This window comes from Catharus ustulatus, unplaced genomic scaffold (genome assembly GCF_009819885.2).
Source record: "Catharus ustulatus isolate bCatUst1 unplaced genomic scaffold, bCatUst1.pri.v2 scaffold_147_arrow_ctg1, whole genome shotgun sequence".
Taxonomy (NCBI): Eukaryota; Metazoa; Chordata; class Aves; order Passeriformes; family Turdidae; genus Catharus; species Catharus ustulatus.
In genome coordinates, this window is record NW_024879493.1 from 1 (window position 1) to 17,080 (window position 17,080).

The 17,080-nt window shown below is 52.5% G+C and overlaps 2 long non-coding RNA genes across 2 annotated transcripts; both read right to left on the reverse strand.

Annotated features, from left to right (window-relative positions):
• Positions 1-820: 820 nt before the first annotated feature.
• On the reverse strand, positions 821-6,499 carry LOC117011428. Its single transcript, XR_004420951.1, has 3 exons — positions 6,451-6,499; positions 2,313-2,467; positions 821-884 (listed from the first exon to the last, which is right to left on the reverse strand). It is a non-coding gene; the product is annotated as an uncharacterized LOC117011428 (long non-coding RNA).
• An 8,757-nt stretch (positions 6,500-15,256) lies between these two features.
• On the reverse strand, positions 15,257-16,608 carry LOC117011425. Its single transcript, XR_004420947.1, has 4 exons — positions 16,562-16,608; positions 16,123-16,285; positions 15,616-15,686; positions 15,257-15,389 (listed from the first exon to the last, which is right to left on the reverse strand). It is a non-coding gene; the product is annotated as an uncharacterized LOC117011425 (long non-coding RNA).
• Positions 16,609-17,080: the final 472 nt, after the last annotated feature.

Below are 17,080 nucleotides of genomic sequence, written 5' to 3' on the forward strand. Positions count from 1 at the left end.
AAATTAGTCAAAAAATCAACCCTAAATCTACAAAAACCCCACAAAAATCCCCCCAAATTGACTCCCAGGTCATCCCGAGCAGGACCAGGCCACAGAAGGTGACGATGACGGACAGGAGGCTGACCGACACCTCTGGAGGGATAAAACCCAAAATTGGACAAAATTAAACCAAAATAACCCAAAATCTGCAAAAATCAACCTAAATCTACAAAAATCAACCCTAAATCTACAAAAAACCCCACAAAAATCCATCCAAATTCACTCCAGGACTCCCCGAGCAGGACCAGGCCGCACAAGGTGACAATGACGGACAGGAGGCTGACCAACACCTCTGGTGGGACAAAAACCCAAAATTGGAAAAAATTAAACCAAAATAACCCAAAATTTGCAAAAATCAACCCTAAATCTACAAAAATCAACCCTAAATCTACAAAAAACCCACAAAACTCCACCCAAATTCACTCCCAGGACCCCAGACAGGACCAGGCCGCAGAAGGTGACAATGACGGACAGGAGGCTGACCAACACCTCTGGGGGCAGAAAAACCCAAAATTGGACAAAATTAAACCAAAATCAAGCCAAAATCCACACAAAACTGCAAAAACCCTACAAAATCCCCCCAAAATTCACCCCAATCTCCCCCAGACACCCCCAGACAGGACCAGGCCGCAGAAGGTGACAATGACGGACAGGAGGCTGACCGACACCTCTGGGGGCAGAAAAACCCAAATTGGGCAAAATTAACCTAAAATAAACCAAAATTAACTCAAATCTGCAAAAACCCACAAAAATCCTCCCAAAATTCACCCCAATCTCCCCCAGACACCCGAGCAGGACCAGGCCGCAGAAGGTGACAATGACGGACAGGAGGCTGACCGACACCTCTGGGGAGACAAAAACCCAAAATGGACAAAATTAACCTAAAATAAACCAAATTCACTCAAATCTGCAAAAAACTCAACAAAAATCCTCCCAAAATTCACCCCAGTCTCCCCCAGGTCACCCCGAGCAGGACCAGGCCACAGAAGGTGACAATGACGGACAGGAGGCTGACTGATACCTCTGGGGGCAGAAAAACCCCAAATTGGACAAAATTAACCTAAAATCATCCCAAAATCTGCAAAAATCAACCCTAAATCTACAAAAATGCCACAAAAAACCATCCAAATTCAGCCCAATCCCCCAGGACACCCCAGACAGGACCAGGTCACAGAAGGTGACCATGATGGACAGGAGGCTGACTGACACCTCTGGGAGCAGAAAAGCCCACAATAAACCAAAATTAACACAAAATTGGACAAAATTAACCAAAATAAACCAAAATCTACAAAATCAACCTAAATCTACACAAATCTGCAAAAAATTCCACAAAAATCCCCCAAATTCACTGCCAGGACACCCCAGCAGGACCAGGCCGCAGAAGGTGACAATGATGGACAGGAGGCTGACCGACACCTCTGGGGGGATAAAAACTCAAAATTGGACAAAATTAACCCAAAAGAAACCAAAATCTACAAAAATCAACCCTAAATCTACAAAAATCTGCAAAAAATCCCACTAAAATCCCCCCAAATTCACTCCCAGGTCACCCCGAGCAGGACCAGGCCGCAGAAGGTGACAATGACGGACAGGGGGAGGAAAAAAACCCCAAAATTGGACAAAATCAACCAAAAATAACCCAAAATCTACAGGAATCAACCAAAATTAGTCCAAGATTTTAAAAAAAGCAAAAAATCCCATGAAAATCCATTCAAATTCAACTGAAATCCGCAAAATTTTCCCCCAAAATTGCAAAAAGATTCACAGAAAATCAGCGGGAAATTTGCCACAAATTCACCCAAATTCACCAAATTCTGGGGGGAGTCTGGTCCCAGGTGTGCCCAGGTGTGCCCAGGTGTGCCGTACCTGTCCCCAGGTGTGCCCAGGTGTGCCCAGGTGTGCCCAGGTGTGCCCAGGTGTGCCGTACCTGTCCCCAGGTGTCCCGTACCTCTACCCAGGTGTACCCAGGTGTGCCGTACCTGTCCCAGGTGTGACGTACCTGTCCCAGGTGTGCCCAGGTGTGCCCAGGTGTGCCCAGGTGTGCTGTACCTGTCCCAGGTGTCCCCAGGTGAGCTGTACCTGTCCCCTGGTGTCCCCAGGTGAGCTGTACCTGTACCAAGGTGTCCCCAGGTGTCCCAGGTGTGCCGTACCTGTCCCAGGTGTGCCATACCTGTCCCCAGGTGTGCCTAGGTGTGCCATACCTGTCCCAGGTGTGCCATACCTGTCCCCAGGTGTCCCCAGGTGTGCCGTACCTGTCCCCAGGTGAGCCGTACCTGTGTCGGCGGGCCGGGGGTGGCCGCGGTGCCGCAGCAGGTCGGTGAACTCGAGGCAGCGCGCGTGGCGGGCGGGCACGGGGGGCGAAGCAGAGCTCGTGCACCAGGCGCAGCGCACTGCGGCAAACGTCCTCCTCGTAGTCACCTGACATGGCCTGGATTGGGGCGAGAAACGGGGATTTGGTAAAAATGGGAATTTGGGAAAAAACATCCTCCTCGTAGTCACCTGACATGGCCTGAAAATGGGGCAAAAAAACGGGGATTTTGGTAAAAATGGGAAATTTGGGTAAAAATTCCTCCTTGTAGTCACCTGACATGGCCTAAAATATGGGGTGAAAAATGGGGATTTTGGTGAAAATGAGATTTTGGTAAAAATGGAAATTTGGGTAAAAATGTCCTCCTCGTAGTCACCTGACATGGCCTGGGTTTGGGGTGAAAAATGGGGATTTTGGTAAAAATGGGAATTTGGGTAAAAATGTCCTCCTCGTAGTCACCTGACATGGCCTGGATTTGGGGTAAAAACCAGAGATTTTGGTAAAAAATGAGAAATTTGGTTAAAATGTCCTCCTCGTAGTCACCTGACATGGCCTAAAATATGGGGTGAAAAATGGGGATTTGATAAAAATGGGAAATTTGGGTAAAAATGTGTCTCCTAGTTACCTGATATGGCCTGGGTTTGGGGTGAAAAATGGGGATTTTGGTTTAAAAATGGAAATTTGGATGAAAAAAGGGGATTTTGGTAAAAATGGAAATTTGGGTGAAAATGGGAATTTGGGTAAAAATGTGCTCCTCATAGTCACCTGACATGGCCTGAAAATGGGGTAAAAAATGGGATTTGGGGAAAAAATGGGAATTTGGGTTAAAAACGTGCTCCTGTAGTCACGTAACATGGCCTGGGTTTGGGGTGAAAAACGGGGATTTTGGTAAAAATGGGAATTGAGTAAAAAACGGGATTTTGGTAAAAATGGGAAATTTGGGTAAAAACGTGCTCCTCATAGTCAGCTGACATGGCCTGAAAATGGGGCGAAAAACGGGGATTTTGTAAAAATGGGAAATTTGGGGAAAAAATGTACTCCTTGTAGTCACCTGACATGGCCTGGATTGGGGTGAAAAATGGGGATTTTGGTAAAAATGGGAAATTTGGGTAAAAATGGAAATTTGGGTAAAAATGGGAAATTGGGTAAAAAATAGGAAATTCAGCAAAAATGGGATTTGGTAAAAGGGAAATTTGTGTAAAAACGTCCTTCTCGTAGTCACCTGACACGGCCTGAAAATGGGGTGAAAAACGGGGAATTTGGTAAAAATGGGAATTTTGGGAAAAATGTGCTCCTCGTAGTCACCTGACATGGCCTGGGTTTGGGGCCAAAAAAAACAGGGATTTGGTAAAAATGGGAATTTGGGTAAAAAATGGGGATTTGTAAAAATTGGAATTTGAGTAAAAAACGTCCTCCTCGTAGTCACCTGACATGGCCTGGATTTGGGGCAAGAAAAGGGGATTTTGGTAAAAATGGGAATTTTGGGTAAAAATGGAAATTTGGGTAAAAATGGGAAATTGGGTAAAAAATAGGAAATTCAGCAAAAAGGGATTTTGGTAAAAACGGGAAATTTGTGTAAAAGCATCCTCCTTGTAGTCACCTGACATGGGCTGAAAATGGGGTAAAAAATGGGAATTCGGGAAAAAATGGGAAATTGGGTAAAAACGTCCTTCTCGTAGTCCTGACACGGCCTGAAAATGGGTGTGAAAAAGGGGAATTTGGTAAAAATGGAATTTGGGTAAAAATGTGTCCTCATAGTCACCTGACATGGACTGGATTTGGGGTAAAAAATGGAAAATTCGGTTTAAAAATGGAATTTGGGTAAAAACGTCCTCCTCGTAGTCACCTGACATGGCCTGGATTGGGGTGAAAAATGGGGATTTGGGTAAAATGGAAATTTGGGTAAAAATGTGCTCCTCGTAGTCACCTGACATGGCCTGGATTTGGGTAAAAAAATGGGGATTTTGGGAAAAACGGGAATTTGGGGAAAAACGTCTTTCTCGTAGTCACCTGACACGGTCTGAAAATGGGGTGAAAAACGGGGAATTTGGTAAAAATGGAATTTTGGGAAAAATGTGCTTCTCGGAGTCACCTGACATGGACTGGATTTGGGGTAAAAAATGGGAAATCTGGTAAAAATGGGAATTTAGAAAAAACGTGCTCCTCGTAGTCACCTGACATGGGCTGGATTTGGGGTAAAAATTGAGATTTTGGTAAAAATGGGAAATTTGGGGAAAAACGTGCTCCTCGTAGTCACCTGACACGGCCTGAAAATGGGGTGAAAAACAGGGATTTTGGTAAAAATGGGAAATTTGGGAAAAAATTGGGAATTTTGGTAAAAAATGAGAAATTGGGAAAAAATGTGCTCCTCGTAGTCACCTGACATGGCCTGGATTGGGGTGAAAAATAGGAAATTTGGTAAAATTGGAAATTTGGGTAAAAATGGGAAATTAGGTAAAAAAAAGGGAAATTGGGTAAAAATGGGATTTTGGTAAAAATGGCAAATTTTGGTAAAAACATCCTCCTTGTAGGCAACTGGCATGGTCTGAAATTTGGGGTAAAAAATGGGGATTTTGGTAAAAATGGGAATTTGGGTAAAAAATGGAAATTTTGGTAAAGAATGAGAAATTGGGAAAAAATGTGCTCCTCGTAGTCACCTGACATGGCCTGGGTTGGGGCGAGAAACGGGGATTTTGGTAAAAATGGGAAATTTGGGAAAAACGTGCTCTCCTAGTCACCTGACATGGCCTGGGTTTGGGGCGAAAAACGGGGATTTTGGTAAAAATGGGAATTGGGGGAAAAACGTGGTCCTCATAGTCACCTGACATGGACTGGATTTTGGGTAAAAAAATGGGGAATTTGGTAAAAATGGAATTTAGAAAAAACGTGCTCCTCGTAGTCACCTGACATGGTCTGAAATTTGGGGTAAAAAATGAGGATTTTGGGAAAATGGGAATTTGGGTAAGAATGTCCTCCGCGTAGTCAACTGACATGGGCTGGATTTGGGGTAAAAAATGGAGATTTTGGTAAAAATGGGAAATTTGGGAAAAACGTGCTCCTCGTAGTCAGCTGACATGGCCTGGATTTGGGGTAAAAAATGGGGATTTTGGGTTAAAACGGAATTTGGGGAAAAATAGGAATTTGGGTAAAAATGCCCTTCTCGTAGTCAACTGACATGGCCTGAAATGGGGCAAAAAATGGAGGAAAAAATCTAAAAATTGCTAAAAATGGAAGGGAAAATGTTCTGGGTGAGAGCCCAGAGTGTGGAGAAAATAAGGGGAAAATTGTGGTAAATTTGGGTAAAAAATGGATTAAAAATGGAAAACTGTGGATAAAATATGGGATAAAATATGGTTAAAATACGGAAAAAATGTGGGTAAAATGTGGATAAAATATGGATAAAATATAGATAAAATGTGGATAAATTATGGATAAAATATAAAAAATTTTGGGGTTAAATATATGAAAAATAGGGGTAAAATATAAATATGAATATGAATAAATAAACATGAAGCCTCTCCCAGCCCTCCCCATTTAAGCCCCGCCCACTCAGCCCCTCCCTATTAAGCCCCTCCCCTCGAGCCACCACCCATTCAAGCTCCTCCCCTTTAAACCCCTCCCCCTTTAGCCCCACCCATTAAACCCCACCCATATACAACCCGCCCACATAAGCCCCGCCCATTTAAGCCCCTCCCCTTTAAGCCACCCCTTTAAACCCACCCATTTCCCCTCCATTTAAGCCCCTCCCCTTAAGCTCCTCCAATAAACCACGCCACTTAAACGCCACCCATTTAAGCCCCTCCCCTTTAAACACCTCCCCTTTAAACCCCTCCCCCTTTAGCCCCACCCATTAAACCCCTCCTCCTTTAAGCCCCTCCCCCTTAAACCCCACCCATTTAAGCACCTCCCTCTTAAACCCCGCCCATTTCTCCCCTTTAAGCCCCCATTTAAGCCCCTCCCCTTTAAACTCCACCCCATTTAAGCCCCTCCCCTTAACCCCCACCCATTTAAGCTCCTCCCCTTTAAACCTCACCCATTTCTCCCCTCCCCTTTAAGCCCCTCCCCCTCCATTCCCTCCCCTTCAAGCCCCGCCCCCCGCTCACCTTTGGGGTCTCCCGACTCTTGGGGGGGCTCAGAGGGGCCGGGGGGGGGGGCGGGGGGGGCGGGGCCGGGCCATGGAGGGCGGGGCCAGGGGGGGCCCCTCGCGTCACCTGCGGGGGGAGGGGCGAAAAGAGGGGGGGGACACACCCCAAAAGTGATCACGTGACCCCCAAAATTCCCGCCCTGAATTCAGCCCCACACACCTGAAACCCCAAAATTCAAACACACCTGAACCCCCAAAATCTCAACCCCAAAATCAGCCCCACACACCTGAACCCCCAAAATCTCAACCCCAAATTAACCCCTTCACACCTGAAACCCCAAAATTCCCACACACCTGAACCCCCAAAATTCCCACACACCTGAACCCAAAATCAGCCCCACACACCTGAACCCCCAAAATCCCAAAAACCCAAAATCTGTTCCACACACCTGAACCCCCAAAATCCCAAACCCCCAAATTCACCCCCAAACACCTGAACCCCAAAATCCCAAACCCAAAATTCAGCCTCACACACCTGAACCCCCAAAATCCCAAACCCAAAATTCAGCCCCACACACCTGAACCCCAAAATCCCAACCCCAAAATCCCCTCCCCAAATTTCAGCCCCACACATCCGACCCCAAAATTCAGCCCCACACACACCTGAATCCCAAATTTTACCCCCAGACACATTAACCCCAAAATCCCAAACCAAAATTCAGCCTCACACACCTGAACCCACAAATTCTGCCCCAAAATTCAGCCCCAAACACCTGAACCCCCAAAATCCCAACCCCAAAAATCCCAAATCCAAATTCTGCCCCACACACCTGAACCGCCAAAATCCTCACCCCAAATTCACCCCTTCACACTTGAACCCCTAAACTGAGTCCCACAGACCTGAACCTCCAAAATCATCACCCCAAATTTCAGCCCCACACACCTGAAACCCCAAAATTCCCTCCCCAAATTCACCCCTTCACACCTGAACCCCTAAACTGAGTCCCACAGACCTGAATCTCCAAAATCCCAAACCCAAATTCACCCCCACACACCTGAACCCCCAAAATCCCAACCCCAAAATCCCCTCCCCAAATTCTGCCCCACACACCTGAACCCCAAAATCCCCTCCCCAAAATCAGTCCCACACACCTGAACCCCCAAAATCCCAACCCCAAAATTCAGCCCCACACACCTGAACCCCCAAAATCTCAAACCCAAATTCAGTCCCACACACCTGAACCCCTAAATCTGCCCCAAAATCTGTCCCACACACCTGAAACCCAACATTCCAAACCCAAAATTCAGCCCCACACACTTGAACCCCCAAAATCTCAACCCCAAACTTTAGCCCCACACACCTGGAACCCCAAAATTCCCACCCCAAAATCAGTCCCACACACCTGAACCCCCAAAAACCCAAACCCAAAATCAGCCCCACACACCTGAAACCCCAAAATCCTCACCCCAAATTCACCCCTTCACACCTGAAGCCCTAAACTGAGTCCCACAGACCTGAATCTCCAAAATCCCAAACCCAAATTCACCCCCACACACCTGAACCCCCCAAATCCCAAACCCAAATTCAGCCCCACACACTGAACTCCCCAAATCCCAAACCCAAAATCTGCCCCACACACCTGAACCCCAAAATCCTCACCCCAAATTCAAGCCTTCACACCTGAACCCCCAAAATCCCAAACCAAAATCTGCCCCACACACCTGAACCCCCAAAATCCACACCCCAAAATCCCCTCCCCAAATTTCAGCCCCACACATCCGACCCCCAAAATTCAGCCCCACACACCTGAATCCCAAATTTTACCCCAGACACATTAACCCCAAAATCCCAAACCCAAAATTCAGCCTCACACACCTGAACCCACAAATTCTGCCCCAAAATTCAGCCCCAAACACCTGAACCCCCAAAATCCCACCCCAAAAATCCCAAATCCAAATTCTGCCCCACACACCTGAACCCCAAAATCTCAACCCCAAACTTTAGCCCCACACACCTGAACCCACAAATTCACCCCCAATACACCTGAACCCCAAAATCCCAAACCCAAAATTCAGCCCCACACACCTGCACCCCCAAAATCACCTCCCCCAAACTTGTCCCACACACCTGCACCCCAACACCTGAACCCCAATACCTGTCCCCAACACCTGAACCTGCAAAACCTGCGCCCCAAAATCAGCTCCTGAACCTGCACCCCCAAAATCTCAAACCCAAAATTCGTCCCACACACCTGAACCCCAAAATCAACCCCTCCCCAAAATCCCCAATACCTGTCCCCAAATCTGCACCCCAAACCTTCACCTCAATACCTGTTCCCTACACCTGCACCCCAAATTCACACCCCAATACCTGTCCTACACACCTGAGCCCCAACACCTGAACCCCAAAATCAGCTCCTGAACCTGCACCCCCAAAATCTCCTCCCCAAAATCAGCCCCACACACCTGAACCCCAAAATCCCAAACTCAAAATCAGCCTCACACACCTGAACCCCCAAAATCACCCCCACCCCAAAATCCCCAATACCTGTCCCCAACACCTGCACCCCAATACCTGCCCTACACACCTGAACCCCAACACCTGCACCCCAAAATCACCCTCACCCCAAAATCCCCCCAATACCTGAACCCCAATACCTGCACCCTAAATCTGCACCCCACACCTGAATCCCCCAAACCTGTTCCACACACCTGAACCCCAACACCTGAACCCCCAAAATCAGCTCCTCAACCTGCACCCCCAAAATCACCTCCCCAAAATCAGCCCCACACACCTGAACCCCAAAATCACCCCCACCCCAAAATCCCCCAATACCTGTTCCCTACACCTGCACCCCAAATCCACACCCCAATACCTGTCCTACACACCTGAGCCCCAACACCTGAACCCCCAAAATCAGCTCCTGAACCTGCACCCCCAAAATCTCCTCCCCAAAATCAGCCCCACACACCTGAACCCCCAAAATCACCCCCACCCCAAAATCCCCCAACACCTGAACCCCAATACCTGTCCCCAAATCTGCACCCCAAATTCACACCCCAATACCTGTCCCACACACCTGAACCCCAACACCTGAACCCCCCAAATCAGTTCCCGAACCTGCACCCCCAAAATCTCCTCCCCAAAATCAGCCCCACACACCTGAACCCCCAAAATCCCAAATCCAAAATCTGTCACACACACCCGAACCCCCCAAAATTCAGCCCCACACACCTGAACCCCCAAAACCTGCGCCCCGAAACCTCCCCATCACCTGCTCCACACACCTGAACCCCAAAATCACCCCCACCCCAAAATCCCCCAATACCTGAACCCCAATACTGTCCCACACACCTGCACCCCCAAATCTCCTACACACACCTGAACCCCAATACCTGCCCCACACACCTGCACCCCAAATTCACCCCCACCCCAAAATGCCCCCCACACCTGAACCCCAACACCTGAAACCCCAAAATCAGCTCCTGAACCTGCACCCCCAAAATCTCCTCCCAAAATCAGCCCCACACACCTGAACCCCAAAATCACCCCCACCCAAAATCCCCAACACCTGCACCCCAATACCTGTCCCACATACCTGCCCCTCTCACCTGCCTCCCAAATCTCCCACACACACCTGAACCCCAATACCTGAACCCCAAAATTAGCCCCACACACCTGAACCCCCAAAACCTGCACCCCAAAACCAACCCCATCACCTGCTACGCACACCTGAACCCCAATACCTGAACCCCAATACCTGTCCCCAAATCTGCACCACAAATTCACACCCCAATACCTGTCCTACACACCTGAACCCCAACACCTGAACCCGCAAAACCTGCGCCCCAAATCAGCTCCTCAACCTGCACCCCCAAAATCTCCTCCCCCAAACTTGTCCCACACACCTGAACCCCAAAATCACCCCCACCCCAAAATCCCCCCAATCCCTGAACCCCAATACCTGTCCCCAAATCTGCACCCCAAACCTTCACCCCAAAATTCCCCAATACCTGTTCCCTACACCTACACCCCAAATTCACACCCCATTACCTGTCCCACACATCTGAACCCCAACACCTGAACCCCAAATCTCCCACACACACCTGAACCACCAAAATCACTCCCACCCCAAAATCCCCAACACCTGCACCCCAATACCTGTCCCACACACCTGAGCCCCAACACCTGAACCCCAAAATCAGCTCCTGAACCTGTACCCCCAAAATCTCCTCCCCAAAATCAGCCCCGCACACCTGAACCCCAAAATCAACCCCACCCCAAAATCCCCCAATACCTGAACCCCAATACCTGCCCCAACACCTGAACCCCAAAATCCCCCCAAATCTGCCCCCAATACCTGCACCCCAAAATTCCCCCAATACCTGTTCCCTACACCTGCACCCCAAATTCACACCCAATACCTGTCCCACACACCTGAACCCCAACACCTGCACCCTAAATCTGCACCCCACAACTTCACCCCCAAACCTGTCCCACACATCTGAACCCCAACACCTGCACCCCCAAAATCAGCTCCTGAACCTGCACCCCCAAAATCTCCTCCCCAAAATCAGCCCCACACACCTGAACCCCAAAATCCTCACTCAAAATTCATCCCTCCTACCTGAACCCCTAAACTGAGTCCACACACCGAACCCCCCGAAATTCAGCCCCACACACCTGAACCCCCAAAATCTGCCCCAAACCTGCCACCCACACCTGAACCCCAATACCTGTCCCACACACCTAAAACCAACACCTGCACCCCCAAATTCAGCTCCACACACCTGCACCCCCAAAAATCACTCCCCTAAACGTGTCCCACACACCTGAACCCAAATACCTGAACCCCTCAAATCAGCCCCACACACCTGCACCCCAAAATCACCCCCACCCCAGAATCTCTCAATACCTGAACCCCAATACCTGCCCCCAAAACTGCACCCCAACACCTGAACCCCAATACCTGTCCCACACACCTGAGTCCCCATGCCTGAACCCCAAAATCAGCTCCTGAACCTGCACCCCCAAAATCTCCTCCCCAAAATCAGCCCCACTCACCTGACTCCCCAAAACCTGAAACCCCCAAAACCTCCCCATCACCTGCTCCACACACCCGAACCCCAAAATCACCCCCAACCCAAAATCCCCCAATACCTGAACCCCAACACCTGTCACCAAATCTGCACCCCAAACCTTCACCCCAAAATTCCCCCAACACCTGTTCCCTACACCTGCACCCCAAATTCACACCCCAATACCTGTCCACACACCTGAACCCCAACACCTGAACCCGCAAAACCTGCGCCCCAAAATCAGCTCCTCAACCTGCACCCCAAAATCACCTCCCCAAAATCAGCCCCACACACCTGAACCCCCAAAATCCCAAATCCAAAATCTGTCACACACACCTGAACCCCCAAAATTCAGCCCCACACACCTGAACCCCAAAACCTGCGCCCCAAAACCTCCCCATCACCTGCTCCACACACCTGCACCCCAAAATCACCCCCACCTCAAAATCACCCAATACCTGCACCCCAATACCTGTCACCAAATCTGCACCCCAAACCTTCACCCCAATACCTGTCCCACACACCTGCACCCCAAATTCACACCCAATACCTGTCCCACACACCTGAACCCCAACACCTGAACCCGCAAAACCTGCGCCCCAAAATCAGCTCCTGAACCTGCACCCCAAAATCACCTCCCAAAATCAGCCCCAACACCTGAACCCCTTAAATCAGTCCCACACACCTGCCCCCCAAAATCAACCCCACTCCAAAATCCCCCAATACCTGAACCCCAATACCTGTACCACACACCTGCACCCCAACACCTGCACCCCAAAATCACCCTCACCCCAAAATCCCCCCAATACCTGAACCCCAAACCTGCTCCCCACACCTGAACCCCAATACCTGTCCCCAAATCTGCACCCCAAACCTGCATCCCAATACCTGTCCCAAACACCTGAGCTGCAACACCTGCACCCCCCAAATCAGCTCCTGAACCTGCACCCCCAAAATCAGCCCCACACACCTGAACCCCCAAAACCTGCACACCCAAATCTGCACCCCACACCTGCACCCCATCACCTGTACCCCAAATTCACACCCCAATACCTGTCCCACACACCTGAACCCCAACACCTGCAGCCCAAATCTCCCACACACACCTGAACCCCAATACCTGTCCCCAAATCTGCACCCCACATCTGAACCCCTAAACCTGTCCCTGTCACCTGCATCCCAAACCTGCACCCCAAACCCTGCCCCACACACCTGTCCCCAAATCTGCACCCATCACCTGTGCCCCCCTCACCTGCACCCCAAAACCGCCCTCATCACCTGCCCCACACCTGCACCCCAAAACCTGCACCCAAAACCGCCCCCCATCACCTGCCCCCTCACCTGCACCCCAAATCTCCCACACACACCTGAACCCCAATACCTGTCCCCAAAATCTGCACCCCACACCTGTCCCCATCACCTGCCCCCATCACCTGCACCCCAAACCGCCCCCCAAATTCTCCCCTCACCTGCACCCCAAAACCTGTCCCCATCACCTGTGCCCCCCTCACCTGCACCCCAAAAACCTGCACCCATCACCTGCCCCCCAAACCCCGCCCCCCTCACCTGTGCCCCCCTCACCTGTCCCCCCCTCACCTGCACCCCCAAACCGCCCCCCAAATCTCCCCCGCCCCCCCCGGGCCCGCGGTCCCTCCGGCCGGGCCCCGCTCACCTGCCGGCCCGAGCGGAGCCGAACCGAGCCGAACCGGAGCCGAACCGGCCCGACGGGAGCCGAGCGGAGCCGAACCGGCCCGACGGGAGCCGAGCGGAGCCGAACGATCCCGAAGGAGCCCGAAGGAGGCCGGGAGGAGCCGGGAGGAGCCGAGCGCGGCCGGGAGGAGCCGAACCGGCCCGAACCGGAGCCGAGCGGAGCCGGGAGGAGCCGAACCGGCCCGAACCGGAGCCGGGAGGAGCCGAACCGACCCGAACCGGAGCCGAGAGTATCTGAACCAGCCCGAACCGGCCCGAACTGGAGCCGAGAGGAGCCGAGGGGCTTCGCGGGGAGGGGCTGCGGGGGGTTGTGGGGATTATGGGGATCTATAGGGGATCAATGGGGGGTCTATACGGGATTATTGAGGGGATCGATGGGGGTTTATGGGGAATTATTGGGGGATTATTGGGAGATTATTGGGGACTGTGCAGGAATTATTGGGGGGATCTATGGAGGATCAATGGGGGATTATTGGGGGATCTATGTGGGATCTATAGGGGATTATTGGGGGATTTTTTGGGGGTTTATGGGGGATCAATAGGGCAATATCAGGGGATTATTGGGGGGTGTATGGGGGATCAATGGGGGTCTATAGGGGATTAGTGGAGGGATTATTGGGGGATCTATTGGGGATCAATGGGAGCTCTCTGGGGGATTATTGGGGGATTATTGGGGATCTATAGGAGATCTATGGGGGATTAATGGGGGATCTGTGGGGGGATTATTGAGGAGGACTGGGGGGGTTATATGGGGGCTGTGGGGGCTCTATAGGGGGATCTATAGGGGATCTATAGGGGATTATTTGGGTGATTATTGGGGGATCAATAGGGGATTATTGCAAGGATCAGTGGGGGATCTATAGGGGATTGTTGGGGGATCAGTGGGGGATCAATGGGTGATCTATAGGGGATCTATGGGGGATCTATAGGGGATCAATGGGGGATCTATAGGGGATCTATAGGGGATTATTTGGGTGATTATTGGGGGATCAATAGGGGATTATTGAGGGATCAATGTGGGATCTATAGGGGATTATTGGGGGATCTATGGAAGATTCCCAAACAGAGGTGCTGGGGGCGTGGCCTTTTACAGAGGGGGCGTGGCCAACTCCGCTCACCTGGAACTCCCTGGTCTGGAGAGGGGCGTGGTCCGGAAAGGGGCGTGGCCAGGAGTCTTTGCACACACCTGGCCACACCCACAGAGCCACACCCACCTGGCCACGCCCACTCGGGCACACTCTGACCACGCCCATCAGACCACGCCCACCCCACCACTCAGCCCCTCCCCCTTCCCCGCAAGCCCCGCCCCTTTCCCTGCGCCCCTCCCCCCGCCCCCCGGCAAAGAAAACTCCAGAAACTCGTCCGTTAGTTAATTAATTAATTAATTAAGTGCTGAATTAATTGTCCCGTAATTACACCCGAGCCGCTGCGCGCGGGGTGGGGGGTGGGGGGGAGGGGCGCGGTGTGGGGGAGGGGCAGATCGGCAGCGCTTGGGGGGGGAGGGGCGGTTGTAGGGGGGGGAGGGGGTTTTTTCCTTTCTCTACGGGGGGGGAGGGGCATTGAGGGAGGGGCTTTTGGGGAGGGTGGGGGAGGGGCGATGGCGGGTGAGGGAGGGGGAGGGGCGGGGCGTGGCTCCACGGTCGCCCCTCCCCCCCCCGATTTTTCCGCAGGGTCACAGTGAATTGGGGGGGCGCCCCTCCCCACCCTGGGGCGAGCTTTGGGGGGGTGGGGGGAGGGGTGCTGAGGGGGGGTGGGGGGAGGGGCGCTGGAAGACATTCGAGTGGGGGGTCGTTGCCTTTTGGGGGGGAGGGGCGTGTGGGGGTGGGGGGAGGGGCGACGACCCTGAGAGAGCCCTTTGAGAGCCCGGCCTGGCCGGGGGGGGGAGGGGAGGGGAGGGGGGGGAGGGGCCGTGAGCATGCGGGGCACGGGCGGGGGGGGGAGGGGCGGGGTGGGCACGCGCGTGTGCGAGGTGGGGGCGGGGGGAGGGGGGGGGGGTTGTGTGTGACACGCGCGTGTGCAAAAAAAACGGGGGGTGGGGGAGGGGCACGCTCGTGTGAGTGTGCAAGGGGGGGAGGGGCGAGCGGTGAGTGTGCGAGGGGTGGGGGATGGGCGTGTGGCACTCGAGGGGGGGCGAGTGTGCGAGGGAGAGCGTGAGTGTGCAAGGGACACCTGTGTGAGTGTGCAAGGGACACCTGTGTGAGGGTGCAAGGGAGAGTGTGAGTGTGTGACACACGAGTGTGAGTGTGCAAGGGACAGAGTGAGTGTGCAAGGGAGAGCGTGAGTGTGCAAGGGACACCTGTGTGAGTGTGTGACACACCTATGAGTGTGACACACCTGTGAGTGTGCAAGGGAGAGTGTGAGTGTGCAAGGGACAGTGTGAGTGTGCAAGGGACACCTGTGTGAGTGTGTGACACACCTGTGAGTGTGCAAGGGAGAGTGTGAGGGTGTGACACTCCTGTGACACACCTGTGAGTGTGCAAGGGACAGAGTGAGTGTTCAAGGGAGAGTGTGAGTGTGCGAGGGACACCTGTGTGAGGGTGTGACACACCTGTGACACACCTGTGACACACTTGCGTGAGTGTGCGACACACTTGTGAGTGTGACACACCTGAGTGTGCGAGGGAGAGTGTGAGTGTGCGAGGCACACCTGTGTGAGTGTGTGACACACCTGTGACACACCTGTGTGAGTGTGCAAGGGAGAGTGTGAGTGTGCAAGTGACACCTGTGTGAGTGTGTAAGGGACACAGCAGTGAGTGTGTGACACACCTGTGAGTGTGCAAGGGACAGAGTGAGGGTGTGTGACACACCTGAGTGTGACACACCTGTGAGTGTGCAAGGGACACAGCATTGAGTGTGCAAGGGAGAGTGTGAGTGTGCAAGGGAGAGTGTGAGTGTGACACACCTGTGAGTGTGCAAGGGACACCTGTGTGAGGGTGTGACACACCTGTGTGAGTGTGCAAGGGAGAGTGTGAGTGTGCAAGGGAGAGTGTGAGTGTGCAAGGGACACCTGTGTGAGTGTGTGACACACCTGAGTGTGCAAGGGAGAGTGTGAGGGTGTGACACACCTGTGAGTGTGCAAGGGAGAGTGTGGGTGTGTGACACCTGTGTGAGTGTGCAAGGGAGAGTGTGCGCGTGTGACACGCCTGTGACACACCTGTGGAGTGTGACACACCTGTGACACACCTGTGTGAGTGTGCAAGGGACACAGCAGTGAGTGTGCAAGGGAGAGTGTGATTGTGTGACACCTGTGAGTGTGCAAGGGACAGCAGGGAATGTGTGACACACCTGTGAGTGTGCAAGGGAGAGTGTGAGTGTTTGACACACCCGTGAGTGTGACACACCTGTGACACACCTGTGTGAGTGTGCAAGGGACACAGCAGTGAGTGTGTGACACACCTGTGTGAGTGTGCGAGGGAGAGTGTGAGCGTGTGACACACCTGTGTGAGTGCGCAAGGGACAGTGTGTGACACAGCTGTGACACACTGTGAGTGACACCTGTGTGAGTGTGTGACACCTGTGAGTGTGCAAGGGACACAGCCGTGAGTGTGCAAGGGACAGTGTGGGTGTGTGACACACCTGTGTGAGTGTGCAAGGGTCAGTGTGGGTGTGTGACACACCTGTGTGAGTGTGCAAAGGCCGCTCTCAGCCCCACACGCGCGTGCCCAGCCTGAAGTGGGGTCGCACTTCCCCCTTTGCACGCTCGGGCACACTCGGGGCTCTCCCGGTCACACTCGGGGCTCCCCCGGTCACACTCGGGGCTCTCCCGGTCACACTCGGGGCTCCCCTGGTCACACTCGGGGCTCTCCCGGTCACACTCGGGCCTCTCCCGGTCACACTCGCGCCTCCCTCGCACGCCCGGG